Source organism: Benincasa hispida, unplaced genomic scaffold, assembly GCF_027475165.1.
Source record: "Benincasa hispida cultivar pf3 unplaced genomic scaffold, pf3_genome.v1.1 HicScf744, whole genome shotgun sequence".
In the NCBI taxonomy this organism is placed as follows: domain Eukaryota; kingdom Viridiplantae; phylum Streptophyta; class Magnoliopsida; order Cucurbitales; family Cucurbitaceae; genus Benincasa; species Benincasa hispida.
The window spans coordinates 24,838-42,624 of record NW_028326871.1 but is presented as its reverse complement, the minus strand read 5'-3'; the positions used below and the strand labels follow the sequence as shown (position 1 = coordinate 42,624).

General features: G+C 34.0%; 1 long non-coding RNA gene across 1 annotated transcript; it reads right to left on the bottom strand.

The window, feature by feature from the left end:
• Positions 1–4,724: 4,724 nt before the first annotated feature.
• Positions 4,725–5,842, bottom strand: LOC150029967 (uncharacterized). Its single transcript, XR_016527232.1, has 2 exons — positions 5,619–5,842; positions 4,725–5,294 (listed from the first exon to the last, which is right to left on the bottom strand). It is a non-coding gene; the product is annotated as an uncharacterized LOC150029967 (long non-coding RNA).
• Between the last annotated feature and the right edge of the window lie 11,945 nt (positions 5,843–17,787).

Sequence of the window (17,787 nt, the reverse complement as noted above, 5' to 3'; positions counted from 1 at the left end):
ACTAAAAAGGACAAAATTAGGTTTAAAAGAGTCAAAACCGAGCAATGGAGTAAAGGGTATGAAGAGAAAAGAGGAAAAATACCAAAGAAATTAAGGAACAGAGCAGTGTAATGCTAGTGTTACAACGCTGCCCCATTACGCTACAAGCCAGTAATTGATTTAATTAAAGTGTAGCAATGCTAGGTGTAGTGTTGCAATGCTATGACGTGAGGCGAAGATGGATTGCCTGCATCCGAGGGATCGTAATGCTGGAATAGCGACGCTTAACCCTTTATGTTGCAAGGCAGAACTGATGCTTGAGGAGGCAATGTAGCTAAGTTACAAGTAGAGTAGCATTACGCTACAGCAGATCCAGACTAGTGTAATTACGCTGTGTCTGAGCATAGTTATGTTGGCTTTCCTTATTTTAAGAATCTGTTAATTTTGGCAAGGATTTTGTTACAAATTTCTCATCCTCTATATATTTTGGACGCCATTCTGACCTAGGGGAGATCAAGGAGAGTTATTCTTGAAGGGATTGAAATTCCCCGTAGCGGAGAAATCGTGTCCCAATTTTAATTTTACATAACAATAATTAGAGGATGGAAACACGGGATAAACAAAACTAAATAAACATGTTTTCTACTATACAAAAAGAAGAAGAAGGGTTAGGATATCTCATATGATGGAATAAATATGCATAATGTGATAGGATGTAGAAGCATGTAATAGAAGAAATCAGAATCAATAAGCACTCCTCACCTAGAGAACACAGAGGAAATCAGTTTGGTAGTGGCCATTTCAGAAAATTAAGGATTTAAAGTTTATATTTTTGTGGAGAAGAGGATATGTGAAGAAATCGTTCGTCAAAGGCTAGTTCTCTCACCCTAATGCCCTCATTTCCATTTTGTTTGCATGCTGTAAATTTATGATTATGCATAACATTTATACTCTGTAATTTTGATCATGTGAAAATAGATTTTGGGTTGATCTCCACACTTTCGCTCAAGGACCTTCATAGGTTCCTTCAGAGTCGATATAGCCCGGTAAGACTATAAGGCTCTATATCTTTTGAAGAGAACCAGACGGGTCAAATTTGGTATTTTTCATATTAGTCAAAAAAAATGGTAAAATAAAAGAATCAGAAGACTCAAGCGACCCAAAAGAGTCAAAATAAAGAAAAGACTCAACGGACTCTTGAGAGCAAGAAGAACAAAACTAAGAAATAAACGATATACCAGACTGCAGAATAGGGCAAGGTTTTTCAACCTCTAACTCCATCACCTAGAAATCAACAGTTTTAGGCTCATATTTTTCATTGTCCTCACAAACAGGCTCTAAACATAACATGCTATCATCCAACCTATCCTCAATGTTGACATAGGTTACCTCATCGGTGCACGCCTCGATGATGTCATAAGATGTGAGTAACAGGGATTCACATCTTCTCTCAATTGAATCAGAAGATTGAGTGACTGAGTCACTCAAACTCTAAATATCAGCTCCAACCTCAGTCTGAAAACTAAAGCTCTCCTACGGGAGGTTGTAGGTCTCCTGCTCAAAAACAAGATTGTTATCAGCAAGTCGTCTAATCACATCTTCTTCACATACCTGAGTCGGCAGTGTGAGCTTGCATCAACATGTCAGATGTGGTAGGTGTGGATCATAGTGGCACGAGTCTCATCCTAGGTTTCCATAGCCATAGGACTCCTCCCATTTAGGCTGATGGAAATCATTATCCATATAACTAGGATACCCTCCCATGAGGTAGTCTCGTGGTGTAGGGCTCCACTGCAAACTTTGGTATGCTTGCTCAGGGTGATCAATCCTACATGCCTGCACCTGCTGCGGGTTCCCTGTAACCAATCGATTAACCAAAGAAGTCAACTCAACAAGTTGACCTTAAAGGTCACAAACCTCGTCACTAGACTGAGATGCTCCACCCGACTGCCATGCTTAGAATACTGACACAAAAAGGAAAACAAATCAAAAACAAAAGAATGCTCTAACTAGAAATTTAACTAACGAAATGTAATGGCCTCCCCGAAAACGACGCTATCTTAACAGGACCAAAGCTTACGTCGTTAATAAACCTCAAACCTGATCAAAAGAAAATTTATAATATTGAACTACTCCTATCACTACAAAGACGTAGCAATAGCAGTAAGTCCAAGTCGATCCGTAGGGAAGCGTGATTTGTTTCTTTAAGCTAATTTCCTAACTAGAGCGATAAATGGGGAGTTTTGGTGTGAAAGAGATAAATGCGTGAAATATAAAATGCAAGGGTAAATGTAAAGTAAGGATATGAATTACCTAGTTTTGAGAGTAAGAGAGATCCTATGTAATTTCAATCATTGAAATCCGTTAATCGGACATGCAATCGATTTATGCATTCATAACACTCGCTTGACTCGACAAAGCTAGCCTCTACAAAGGCAGACAACTAGCCAAGACCGAACCAAGAAAACTTCCTAATTAAAATACATGCATTAAATCTTAATTGGGTTCGATAGCGATCAATTAAGATTAAGCATATGTGCATTAAGATTTTGGATTCTATCGTGTTGATTAATTAATGGAAAGGCCCTAACTCAATCAACTGATTTATTGTTGAACCTAGATCAAGCATGCATCCTAAGATCCAAGACTAGCCTATAAATCCTAGTATACACAATCAACCATTTGCCGCTTGGGTGATGTTAAACATGGACGAACATTAGAAAAACGTGCGAGCCAAAATCAACTAGTTATGACATATATTCATGATAGGGTTGTCAATCCAACACACAAATATATATCAAAATCAAGCAAGATTCAAGAAAACATAAATTCATTCTGCATTTAGTCCAAAGCACAGAAATCTCAAGAAAAATTCATAAGGTTCTTGATCCCAAAATTAGATAAAAATTACCTCAACATCCCATAGACAAGAGGAAGAGGAAAAGTTCAATCCGTCATTTACAACCTAAAAACAAATGTAAAACCTAACCTAAGATACTAAAGTCTGAAGGGAAAAGAATGAGATTGAAACTCCACATCGGCCTCCATCAATTCAGCCTTCAAAAGATAGCATAAATGATCTAAAATTGAAGAGAGATTATATAGAAATCTGTTGCAGCGTTGCAACGCTCTTGTCGATCGAGACCTCAAGCGTCAAGGGTGCACTGCAACGCTGGCTCGACTCTCCATTACGACAGCCATGCACATGCGGCTGCTGGGCTTTCCATCAATCATTGTAACGTTGTAATGCTAGGGATAGCGTTGTAACGCTACCCTGCGAATGCAGCAATTGCCTTGTAGTGTCAGGCGAGCGTTGGACCTATGCATGTGATGAGCGTTACGACACTCTAACAAGGGCACTTTGGTCATTTCAACTTCTTTGAAGCCTTGATGCTCAAATCACCTCCAAATTGCCTCAAATTAACCTCATTCTCATCAAATGACTAATTCTACCTCTTGATTGCTTGATACCTACAAAATAACACAATTAACACATAAAATCCACTAACAAGCCTAAATTAAGCAAGGAAATATAGCTCTTTTTTAAAGTTATCAGATCTTCATTAAGTTCTAACAAAAATCTCTCCACATCATTTCTCACTTCATTCAAATTTTTCTCTTCTCTTCTCCGTTTGTATTCTAACTATAAATCCATTTCCACGTCATTACAATCCCCACTTATATCAACTCTATGACATAGTTGTTCAAAAACATAGTCACTTGAATCACTTGTCTTATAAAATTCATACAAGTCCTTTAAACTAACTTTCACCTTATTAGCCATTGTTCTAGCAACTCCATGCCCATAGATACTTATGAAACAAAAGGACACGTAATCCAACTTATATCGTGGATCAAGCACAATAGCTAGAAACAATACTTTGTTCATCTTGTTAAGAGATCCCCAATACTTGTCAAATTTCCTTCTCATATTGGAAGCCACAATATATATCACACTATTTGAATTTTGGCTCCAACCTTTTAAACGTTGTTGAATCCCACAAAATTCATGAAAAAAGGTACTAGAAGTCACATATGTTGAATTACTAACCTTCAATGTAAGATCATAGAACATTTTAAAAAAATTGACAAATGTTCTGACATGATTCCCAATCGGCTAAAGTAGGTGGCCCTTTCTTTTCTTTCCATTCTCATCTCCAGTAAAGTAATTTACAAAATCTTCATCCTCCTCTTCTAAATATTGATAAGTCAAATTTTAAAGCATGATCAAGTATCAAATATGTTGAATTCCATCTTGTAGACATATTTAGACAAATAAGGGCTTTAGATTCAATCTTTTCATGTCCAACACACTTTAAAAATAAAAAAAAAAAAAAAATCAATTGCTTAGGAGAATATCTAATATATCTTACAATATTTTGCACACTAGCTATTGAACCATGTAATTCTTTCAATCCATCACTGACAATCAAGTTCATAACATGAGTACAACATCTCATATGCAATAATTCACCATCTAAATAATAGAGTCCCAAAGCTTTAATTTTCTCTTCAAATATGAGATTGTCGAATCATTTGAAGTTGCATTATCAATAGTAATTGAAAAAAAAATTTTATCAATACCTCATTTCAATAAACAACATTCAATTACTTTACCAAATGTCTCTCCCTTATGATTAGGTACTTGACAAAAAGTCAACATTCTTTTTTGTAAATTCCATTCGGAATCAACAAAATGCACCGTGAGAACCATATGATTGATGTTTTGTAAGGAAGTCCAAGTATTTGTTGTAAGGCTCACTCTTTGACTACTTTTCATTAAAATTGATTTCAACAACTTTTTTCATCCATATACATTTGATAAATATCTCGAGCAATTGTGATTCTTGAAGGAATGTCAAACTTAGGACATGCAGCATTACAAAATTCTTTAAGCCCTTCTATCTCTATAAATCTAAATGGTATCTCACACAATACTAGCATCTTAGCATATGCATTTCTAACTCTTTCCTGATTAAAGGCAATAGACATAGAATTCATATTAATAGCACCTAACATCTTCATTAGGTTGAAACTTTAGTATTGTTTTCCTTTTAGGTTGCTCTCAGAATGGATAATTTTTGCATTGTTTTCTCATATGCTTCCATAATGTACTAGTTCCACATGAAGAAGTATCACAAGCACCTGATACCTTCATTGTTAAACCTTTCCATCTTTGTAAAGAGATCCCACACGGAAGATGATGGTCTAGTTGGTTTTCTCTTCCCAGTGACTGTCATTGCTGATGGTTTATAACATGCATCTGGAGTATTTATGGGTTGTGGATCATTGTTGATCAATTCACTATTTTCCATCTATAACATTAACAAATAAAGAAAAACAAAAATAAATGTGAGAATTTGGGTGGTCAACTATGGACCAGTGAAATAAAATATTAAAAAAGAAAAAAGAAGAAGAAGAAGAAGGAGTTGGGTGGCGTGGCTCTGTTTATGGTGTACGGGTGCCAATTTTCAATCAAATTTAAAATTCAAAACATCTCTTTTCCCAGCTTAAACGATCAAACAAAAAAATTAAAGAAAATTAAAAGCACATGGCACTTCCCAACTTACTATTTTCTTTTTCTTTTTATTTTCTTTTCAATAAAAATTTAATAATAGAAAGAAAAAAAAAACAAAAACCTGAAGAACCGATGAGAACGATGAAGGGACGATGAGTAAGTGTGAGGAAGAAGAAGAAGTCGTTGGCGATTAGGCAATGATGTGAAGGCGCGATGACTGATTGTGAAGAAGAAGAAGAAGAAGTTGAAGGGAAGATGACACTGTGAAAGGAGGATGGTTTGGTGCGAACGGAAGACAAAACGTGAAGGAATACATATGAGTGAAGACCACGACACCACATGACTGAGAAGGTGAAGTGACAACGACAGTGATTTACGAATCCCAATCAACAACGTGTCAACCCATGAAGAGAAGAAACTCAACAAAAGTAAAAATGGGCTGGGTTATGGATAACTTTGGGTCGAGAATCGAATCGAACCGACCTACTTGAGTTCATTAAGAAAGAAACCAAACCAAACTATTTTAATCTTAAACCCAACCCAAACCAAGTGGGTTGAGTCAGATTGCTCGATTTTTTTAACAACCCCTAGAAGCCATGCTTCCATGTGCTACCGGTGTGCGATTGTGATAAGATGAAAGAAGGGATGAAGGGAACATTTTTTCGCATGTGATGGATTGTGAAGATGCAAGTTGGGGGCTTCAAGTTAGGTTTGATGAAATCAACTGATTTACAAAATTGAGGCATATTATTAAGGATGGTGTAGGTGTATGGGTTTGTTTTATTTGTTTTATTGGACAGTAGAATCAAGTGTAACTTAGGCCATGTTTACACCAGGTGAAAGATAATCTATAACACCCTGAAAGTTTTCTTGTAAATATTTATTATTTATGTCAGAGTTGTTTGAAAGAATTCGAATTCAGGATTTAAATAATTGACTAAATTAATTTCAATTTATTTATTTTGAAGTAATTGAGATTTAATTTGGCTTATGGTTAAATTGAATTATTTTATTGAGATAATTCGATTTGTTTGTGAGAACGGAAGATTTAAATTTAATTTTGGAGGAGAATTTTGGAAAGAATTTGAAACATTATTTGGACTGAATTTAAGGAGAGATTTTGGACTTAAAAGGAATTTTGAAAATTTAAGAGTGAGTTATAAATTTAAAATTTGGATTTCGGATTTAATAAAGGGAACTTGGAATTTGAAAAGGGAAAAGGGAAAAGAAAAAGGATTAATATATATATATATATGTATAAGTTTTGGTTCCACGCCGTTCATCGTCCACTAGAAGAAATTCGAGCTTTAATGTCGGTTTTAAACCGACATTAAAGGGTTTCAATAACACCAATAACACAGCCTTTAATGTCGGTTGCAACCGACATTAAAGGTCTCAACATTGAAGGTTTTTAATGTCGATTGCAACCGACATTAAAGCCTTTTTTTTTTTTTTAATTCTTAACCGACATTGAAGCTCGAATCTGTCCCTTTTTTTAAATTCCGTTGCCGAATCCATTTTTTTGGTCAAATAAGTTAAAAATGACATTATATGTCTTGTGTTGGGTCAGGAAATATCCGTGTTTTATATTAAAAAGTATAGAAAATTTTGCATGGTGAGCCCATCAATATTTGTCTTCCACCTATGAATTTATCCACAAACAAGAATCAATATTTCCAATTCATTACATATACTCATCAATATTTGTCTTCCACCTATGAATTTATCCACAAAAATTTGCAAACCAATACTAGAACCAGAATATTTGCATGGCGAGCCCATCAATATTTGCCTTCCAATCCATTACATTTACATTCATTCTACGCTAACATTTACATTCTATTGACACGAAAAACAAGAATTACATCCTTACACAAATCGACCAACAAAACTTGCCCATTGAGTCCGAATTACGTCGATCTCTCCTTGCGTATATGCATCTTTTGTATTGAACTACAAAAAGAAAAAAAAAAAAAAGATAAATTCAACATAAGTTTACGTCAATTTATTAAATTAAAGCTAGTACTATATAAAAAATAAATAATTTACGTACGAGGCTAGCATATTCAACTAAAATGTTTTACATTATCCATATAACTAAAAAATAAAAAGCCCCCTAAAGTAACACCAAAACTTCAAGCATCTAAAAAGCACACCAATGTATACAAGACTTCAATCAAATGAAACCACAAAAAAATCTCCAACTAAAAGATGTTATCGAGGGTCAATCTTAGATTATCTAAACAAGATTCCAAAGACGAATTAGATTCAAATTGTATGTAACTAAAAGCAAATACAACACAGAAATACATCACTGAACTTCTGCCATCTATCTGTCACAATTGCATTTTACCTTCCTAAATCGAAACTAAATGTTAATCAATGCATGAGCATAGAAAAATGTTAGTGAAGCTCCAAGCTGCAAGATGTTTTATTCGTTTCAATGCAGATATGACTTAACCTTTTTGAAACAATGGTGCTCTACTAATACCTCGTCTATCAAAATAAACTCAACTTTCTCCCATGTTCTTTACTCGCTAGACTACGTAAATAGTCACCAATTCTGATATGACAAACCATTACAAGAGCAAGAACATGTAGAGAATGATTATCAAGAATATACAATAAAAAGATTACAGACGATCATCGTATCAGACGGTAAAACTTTAGGATTTTTTATATATGCAAGTCTTTGAGTCAGCTTGCACACCTTGACTATTCTCACAGAGGAACTATGTAGGCCTACTAAATTTAGTTGCCAAAGTAACTCATAGAATATTAAATCCTGCATAAGTGGCCACTGGCTTGAATCATTCCCACTAAGCTCTTTATCATTTACATGGCCTTGACCATTAGTCCAACCCATTAATGTAAACAGCCAAAGCCAAGAGAATTTTATCAAAAACAGTAACCTCTTTACAAAATAAAGGTCTTATGTACAGAGAAAGGCCCAAGCTAACTGCCTACCTACCCAAATAAGTAGCAAAAATAAATTAAAGAATCCAAGATCTGAAACAAAAATAAAACTAACAGCTGCAAGATAACAAAGCAAAAGAATATTAATAAAACCAAAACGACTCAACAGTGGCTACATCTCCACCTTCCGAGTTATTTACATAAATTATGTGAAGAAACTCGAGCGCTGCATCAATTGTAGAAATCTAAGCATCTAAATTATAGGGATTAAATTCTAATTACAAACCATAGATACTAAATTTTAACTATATAACATTGGTTCCACCATGTACAAGTAAAACTACAACAACAAGAGTAGTGGGATGGGTCACTCCATTTTTCAAATTGAACCCCAATTTGTTCAATAGAAGCAGTAAAATAAATGACAATGAACTCAATTAGGCATCAATTCATTTCAGTCAAACAATACAATGAGGTAACCGATTCTCATACTAACGGACTCAATAGCAAAGACGACCAGTAAAAAAATGGATATAAGAAAATATCATACTAACGGACGACTCACTGACATACAAACAATATATAAGATAAGCATCAATTCATTTCAGTAAGAAAATGGATATAAGAAAATATCATACTAACGAACGCGATGGAGATCGACCAGGGAAGAGACGACCCACTAGCAGAGACGATCGACGACCCACTCACAGATTTGTACCCACGGCTATAGATTTGAAAATGACAAGACTAACAGAAATAAATTCTTGAATCTTCCAAAAAATATTAGGCTCTTCTGACCTACCTACCAAGGAACGAATATTAATTACATAGAAAGAATTGCATTGCAAATGGTCAGTGAGTCGGTTAGTTTTCCATTGCAAACGTTTCTCAAGAACCAAACACAAACGATACACAAAGAATTACAACATAGAGAAGGAACAACGATTCATTGATTGCAATAAAGAACACTGCCAAAGCAACAAAATCCGATTGAAAATCTAATGCAAACAAAAAAACAAAAAATCAGAAACTCACAACTCCACCAGAAGTGATGTTGGCTCGGATCGAGGGGACCGACGGACGGTCGGTGGTATCATTTCTAATTTAAAGTCCGATGGACTACGGACGACCGACGGATTGCCAAAGCCTTAAAGCTCGAAATTCTCGGATCGACAGTTGGAGACTGAAAGACAACGGACGAAAAACTTGATAGAGACTGACGGAGACCGATGGACGGTCGGCGGACAACCACGGATGAACGGACAGTGAAGTATATTGGTTAGGGTTTGGGTAAGAGAGAAAAGGAGGCCGGCGCGCGCGATAGGGTAAAGATGAAAAAGGGGGCAAGCGCGATAGTTGTTTAATTTTTTAATAAAATAAGAAAAAAAATAATTACACCTTTAATGTCGGTTTAAAACCAACATTAAAGCCCATCTTCAATGTTGGTTTAAAACCGACATTAAAGATCCATTTTTTTAAAAACCGACATTACACATCTGATTTCACTTTTTCCAATCGACATTAAAGCCCGAAATTCTTCTAGTGGGCGTTCTTTCCAGCCAGAGGCTACGTGCACGCCCCACCATTGATCCGCAGCCATCTGGGTCGTCATCGTCAGAATCCCTCAAACAGTGACAACCCATGTTGGGGTTGATGCCCTAAATCTCGTAGGGTTCTATAGTTTGTAATTGTAATGTACACAAATTTTTTATTTATGTAATAAAATATTTGGTGTTTTATTTCAAAATTAGTTGCATTAACCACAAACCAACAAACTAACATCCAAGATTATCTTGTAGCTTAAACATGTATGTAGGGATATACGGGTGGATCATGTTTAAGTGATAAACTAAATGGTCTGTAGTAGATGGATAAGGTTGGGTACCTTATCTTGTGATACTACGAGTATGACCCGTTTTGTAGATGTTACAATTGTTGTAAAGTGCTACAAAGGATCTGATCCTGATAATTCATGTGGAGACATGTGAGCGGGGATATTCTATACAAAGGAGTTTTATAAGACCGAACCACGAAATGTTTAGTCTCATTATATAACGTTGTTCATAATAGAGACTTACATTTCACCAAGATGACCATAGGTAACGTAACCTGAATCCTGAGTGAGTTGTGAACTCCTGCCTATGAAGGTGGTCCTTTGATTTGTATGGGTGAGAGTGGCCAAATCACAGACTCAACAAACCCACCATTTTGGGGATTCGTCTGATTGGGGAACTGGGAACATAGTTACACAAGAAGGAATTCATTCATTCCCTAACGTTGGGGTAAGTAGATAAATTGATCTCTTAAGGGCTGATTCCGGGACTTGAACAATGTGGTGTCATACCCTCTACTAGCCCTAGAGGGGTTTAATCATAGTTGGACTATGATTTATTGTTCATTAGAGGGATCGTGGTACTTAAGGAGTTAGATGTAACTACAGGAGTAAAATGGTAATTTAGGCCTAGCTATACTTACGAGCAATTTGTGAAGGGTCATAATACTGTTGATAAGTTATATCAAATGGACAAGAAATACATCTATAGTGCGAAGAGTGTAGCTGACAATCTTTAGTGAAGTGCCCGTCAGTTAATGGATGATGAATAATTTAAATTAAAGAGTTTAATTAATTATTCACGTACGGTTGGAGCATCAAGCTACAGGTCCATGAGGTCCCTCGATAGCTCAATGAGTTTTTATGAGAATTAGCTTTTGGATTAATTTGAATTGTTCAAATTAATTGAGGGAATAAATTATATGTGATATAATTAATTTAATTTAATTATATATGATATAATTACTATAATTTATTTGATACATTATAATATTAAGTATTTATGAGAGGAAATAAATATTTGAATATGATTCAGATATTAATTATATGAATTGGATTCGTATGGTTAAAATTAATATAAATGTGATTTATATTAAAAGCCATTGGTGAGAGAAAGGTATGTTATATTTGATATAACATATAGTTTAATATATATTATATGATAAGGTAGTTATCATATGAATATATTAAATAATTTATTAAATAAATAAATAAATTTAATTTAATTAATTTAATTATTTTTTAATTAATGTTATTTGGGAGGACTCCCTCCCTTTCCTTCTCTCCAGATTGTGTATGTGGGTTATTTATACATTTTCTTCTCCCTGTATGGTGAAGAAAAGAAACATACAAAAAAATCTCACGGGGAGTTTTGAGATCTAAGGCTCTTCATCTCTTCTCCTCTTGATGGAACTCGAGACATACGCAGCGGAATTATGACCTAATTACACTCTAATTGCTTCTAATTTAAAGGAAAAGATGCATGCAATCGAAGGAAAAACAGTAATTAAAATTACTTTTGTAGCTCCCAAAAACCGCTTTTCCTCGCTGAATCACGACCCGAACTCTTCCAGAGCATCACTAGAGTTGTCCTACTATTCTCTGGACTCAGAACCGAGTTGTGGGACCCGGTGGATGAAGAAAACCGAGAGAGAGAAAGAGATGGAAATTTGGGTTAGGTTTGGGTTTTGGACTTCACTCAAGAAAATGATTTTTCCAGCCCAAATTTAGAAAACAATTTGGCAAAATTGGCAAAACTCTTTAATCTAAAATAGAAAGCCCAATTTATAGAAAAAAGTCATACAACAATTGCATGAACCAAATCCATAAACACCCAACACCTATAATTCGCTATCTTAGTGGGCTTAATGTCTCCACTATAAGCCAACACCTAGCCCACTATTTTGTTAGTGGAATTATCCAACAAAAGTTTGGATTTTCCTACTAACTTTAGTCAAAGGGCAAAATAGTCATTTGGTCAAAGTCAAACTTTGATCAAAAAGTCAACATTTTGACTTTTATGATTTTTTTTCGTGTTGACTAATTTTGACCTCCCGAGCATGAATCCGCATTCATTTTCTCGAAATTAAAATCACATTTGAATATAAGGTCGGTCAAAGTTTGACTTTTGAAGTCAAAAGTCAACTCTTTGACTTTTTATATCTTTGACCATTTCCATTATTTCGAGCTTCCGAATATGAACGTGTTCATATTCTTGATATTTAAATCACATTTAAATATTAAAGTTGTATCTCTAAACTAAAAACCCAACCACTATATCACATATACTTGTCAGTTTCTCTCTCTTCACCTAATTCGAATAATTCGAATTATTCTATCATACTATTCTAAGTTTATTCCATATGAGCTAGTAGGGGAACCTAATGGATCTACAGATCATGGGCTCCAACGATCCGAGATTAGCTAGCTAAACTCTTTAGACGGAGCTAATCAACATTCGTTAACTAACGGGTCATTCCACTATAGTCTCGTAGTTGTACTCCCTTCACTATAGATATATTTGTGTCTATTTGATATAACCATGATTAGTAAGCTAATCCTTCACAGGTTGTTCGTAATCTCGGCTGGATCATAAAAATCGTTTTATCCCCGAGACTACATCTTATTCCTTAAGTTCTACTAATCCTCTAATGAATAATTGGTTTAAGGTCCAACCTATAAATCGAATCCCTCTCGGGCCAAGGGGAGGGTGGCGCCCCTTGTTCAAAACCTGGATTCAGTACTAAAGGGAACAACCTATCTACTATCCCTATAACAGGTAGGAGTGAATTTTGTCTTGCACCCTATGTTCCCAGCTATCCACCCGATCTTACCACTAAAATGAGAGGCTTATTGGGCCAGCAATGATGAGTTGCCCTCACCTATGTAGATCTAAGGATAATTCCGAGTGAACAGGAGTTCATAGTTAGCTCAGGATTAAGATTAAGTTACCTAGGTCATCAATTAACGAAATAGTCAGTTTTATACATAAAACGACATTTAGAACGTAAAAAGTGACTATTTCATGGTTCAGTCTTATGCAAACTCATTGCATAGGATACCCCCACTCACATATCTCTATATGAACGATTCAGAATCACATCGTTTGTACTAACTACAAAGTGGGCCGCATCCATAGTGTCCCCATAATAAGGCGTATAATCTTATTCATATACTTTAGATCATTTTGGCTATATATTTGAACCTGATCAACATTTATGTCACTACATAAAGTTCAAACTACATTAAATAGCCCCCGAACCTTAGTTTATTGGATTCAAGATTAAAATTTCAATAACAACTTTATCGAAAAACAAAACAGAATATGTTTATTAATTTACAAACTACGAGTTTTAGGACATAAAATCCAACACCTCTCTCATTCCTTTCCATCACCAAAATAGTTAAAGTCCACTCCTCCTGGATTCTCATCCCGAGAATACCGAGATTGTTTTTGTGGTAGTGCACTTTTTGGTGTCCGGATTTTCACAGTGAAGAGGAATTGTGAAGATTTTGTTCTTCAAGGGTAAGTCTTTTATTCTATTTTATTCTCTTCTTAGTTTCTTAAGCATGTTGTATATTTTGTTTAATTAAATGCATGATTTGTTCTGTTTCTATGTCAAATTGCATTTGGTAAATTTTTTAGAATTAGGACAGTCCGCTTCCGCTGCTTACCCTTCATAGGGATCCTTCAACCCAGTGTGCAGCCATCATCGAAAAACCTCTAGATCCATAGGGTTTGTTTGTTTAATTGGCTTCTTAAGAATTGGGGAGTTTGATTTTAGTTGCCCACTCGATTCTGGTTTCAGAGCCTCATTGTTGAGTAGTTTGGAATATCACATAACAAGGTATTTGGCTTTATTTGGTAATTTTCTTTGGGTTAATGCCCAATTAAAAATTTTGGCCTAAATTCAATTTAACCGTTAGATTAGATGCTAGATTCAAGTTTAGGATGCTATTAATGTGTTGTCTAGCAAAGTTAAGTTGATTTTCAACAAGCTTTTGGTAAGTTTTTGAGTCTTTATTGATCATTTTTGGATACCCATTAAGTAGCAGCTTATTTATTGTTTTAATTATGGTATAAGAGGTTGGATTGAAGGTTTGACACTGTTGTCCATCAAAATTAATAATTAATTTCTACAAGATTTTTGGTTGAGTTGCTCGATTGAAGTAGTTTTGAAATGCTTTGAATCAAACCATGAGTTGAATAAGTGATTAAGAGTTTTATGAGTTAAATTGTCTGTTGATTTGAGGCCCTAAAATCTGGAATTAAGTTTGTTTATGTTTTAGGTTAAGAGCCTTAATTTGAGACTACTCTAAGCTAAGAAGAAGATTAAATTTGTTGATTGGGTTAGACAACATATCGAGGTAAGTGACTTTCTACTGGTTCACCTTTGAACCAGTTGTCCATACCACTTGGACTGTTACTTAAGATTACTTGGACTGCTTCTTGAGACTGTAAAGACTGATTTGACTGGTTATTCTAGACTACTTGGACTGATAATTTATGACTGATTAAAACTGCATGCTATTGGGTTGGATTTAATGGCATTGACTTATTAGGTTGGATTGTTTGACCATGTTGAATGTACTGTTGCCTAAGGATGTACTAAAAATTTTATCCCGAAGATAGACGACTGTAAAATATAATACAGGAGTTATGTGAAAACTGATGCATGCTAAGTTATAGGGTTCTTATTAGTTTTTCTTATCTAGGTAGGTGCACACTTATGACTTTATATGTGCACATTTATGATTGATTGTGGACCTTCGGGTTACACACTGTGACTTATGCATGTTTCTTTGGGTTCATGTTTACGACTAACTCGTGTACCTTCGGGTTACACACTATGACTGATGCATGTTCCTTCGAGTTCATGTTTAAGACTGATTTGTGTACCTTTGGGTTACACATTATGACTGATGCGTGTTCCTTTGGATCATGTTTATGATTGATAGGTGACCGTCCAGGATCACTACGACTAAAATGATAAGGGTATACACCAGTGCCTAGATGAACTAGCTAACAGGTAACCTAGAGAGCCCACTAGCGGGTCACCTACTTAGTATTGTTATACTCATCCTTTCTTCTTTCATGTATTTCAGGCAGCAACATGAATGGATCGGTGAGGGACGGAAGGGACCCGGGATAGAGTCATACGGGGATAATAAAAAACACTTTCGCATAGTTCATGTTTTGGTTATTGGATTTATTATTAAAGTAATATTTCAGTTTAGAATGGTTATTTATGTTTTCACTGAATTTACGTTATGATGGTCAAAATGTTTGAATGAGAATGTGCATTATGTTGTAACGGCTCTTGTCTAAGTACTCAAAAGGTCGAGTCGTTACATAATCCATCAATGGTAATGTAAAATTGGGCCCCAATTGATTACTTTTATTGTTATTTACCGTTCCGTAACCTTAATGAGTTGTGGGGTCCATCTCGAGATCTATAATCAAACCGTGTGATCTAATAGAGGAAATGGAAGGTGCTCAATCTGATTGTGGTTGAAAAATATGTAGGACCCACTACCTTTACCATTACCGTTATTGTTACCATTACAATATCATCTTTATTGTTACCGTTATCGTTATCATTATAGATATTATTACTGTAACAGTATGAAAATTATAAATCTACCACATTTATGGTTATCTTTAGCTTTACCGTTATCATTAACTGACGGTAACAGTAAAATGTGACAGATTCATAATTCTGGGTAAATGAGATAAAAAGCAATCCAATTATATTTGCGATTCAGGCCTATTACGATTCATCTATCAATGAAGTTTCATACCAATTATACCATTTTTCATTACGATTTGGTAAACAAAGCCTTAATTCAATTAAAATGAAAAGAAGTCAATAAGTGGTGCAAAAAAAATTTCTTGTTCAATTACATATTAATCCATGGACTATGACATTGCATTCTCGATGTTTTTGTCGAATGTACAATGTTTATGAAATTCTAGAAAAGAGAAGGGTAACAAAACCGATGTAGTATAATTGATTTTTGTAAAATATAAGCCAATGTGAGACGAAAGATGTAAATTAACAGAAAGAATTCAAATTTGGCATTAACAATGACAATATAATTTATTTTTTAATATAATTAGATCAATTAAAAAAAAAGAAAAGAAAAAAGAAACTTGTTAAGACCCAATGAAAGACACCAAACCCAGCAAATAGAAACTAAGAACGTATGTATAAGAACCCTTAATTTTCAATCACTATACCCTAAAAAAAAACTCGATTTCTACCCTAAATATTGGGTTAGACACGGATAGCCTGAAAATCAAATATCTTGAGATAAAAAAACAAATTTCTGGCCAACTGGGTGAAGATTTGAACCCTCCACAAACTAGGATAATTAATCCCACTTGAATGTTATTGACATGCAACTGAACAAAATCTTTAACTAAACTTAAAATAAGCACAAAGGTCGAAATTCAAAACAATCTAAAGGCAAGACTTTAATAGCCTCATAAAGAAAACTCTAATGTCACATCATTAATCATAACAAAATTATATAAATACTCTTAAAATTACTTAAATACTCCTACTTAAAATATAATAAAAATGATGAAATTAGAAAATAATAAAATTACACCAAAATTTATTAAATAAAATATAATTAATAACTTGATGCTTTGAATTGTTCATATTCCAAAATATAACATTTAATATATATTTAATGATAAATTTGACATTTCATAATTAATAAAGCATTCAAATTACTATTAATGATAAATTTGACGTTACATATAATTCATTTAACATTCAATTTACAATTAATGATAAATTTGACATTACATAATGAGTGGTTTTTAATGATAAATTCATTACAAATAAATATAAGAATAGAGGGTTATAGTGGACTAAATAGATTTGGAGAATGTTAAAGTTGATAAATTTGGTATTTTTCGAAATAATAATAATAATAATAATTTTAGTAAGAACTGACCGTTGTGAAATTTTGTGAATAAAAGATGCTAGTTATTATAAAATTAACATTGAAAAAAGGTTAGAGAATATGAAAATTTTCCTTTTACAATATTATCCTAAATTTTTTAAGACATTAGTACCTATATTGTGCTTATTATTGTATAAAAATTGACTAGTAGAACTTTCTTATATATATACACACACACTATATGTATATATTTTATATATGTATGTATATATATGTATATATGTATGTATCAATGTATGTATGTATATATGTATGTTATGACATTTAATACTAGAAGTTAGAATTTGAAAATACTTCTCTTCATTTCTATAGTTTTCAAATTTTACGAGTTTCTTTAATTATAATTATTGGTAAAATTTTAGAAATTTGGTAACTTTTATTTCCTATATAAGGCTCTCTTCAACAATTATTTTTTACAAACATTTGAATTTTTCCCTTTGCTTAGGTTTGTTTTCTATTCAATTTCTGCCCAAAAAAAAAAAGAAAATCCATTGAAGATGTAAAATTGGTAAAAATGGGCCCTTCAGTTTCATTATGAAAGTGGATCCATCTTTTAAAATTTTGT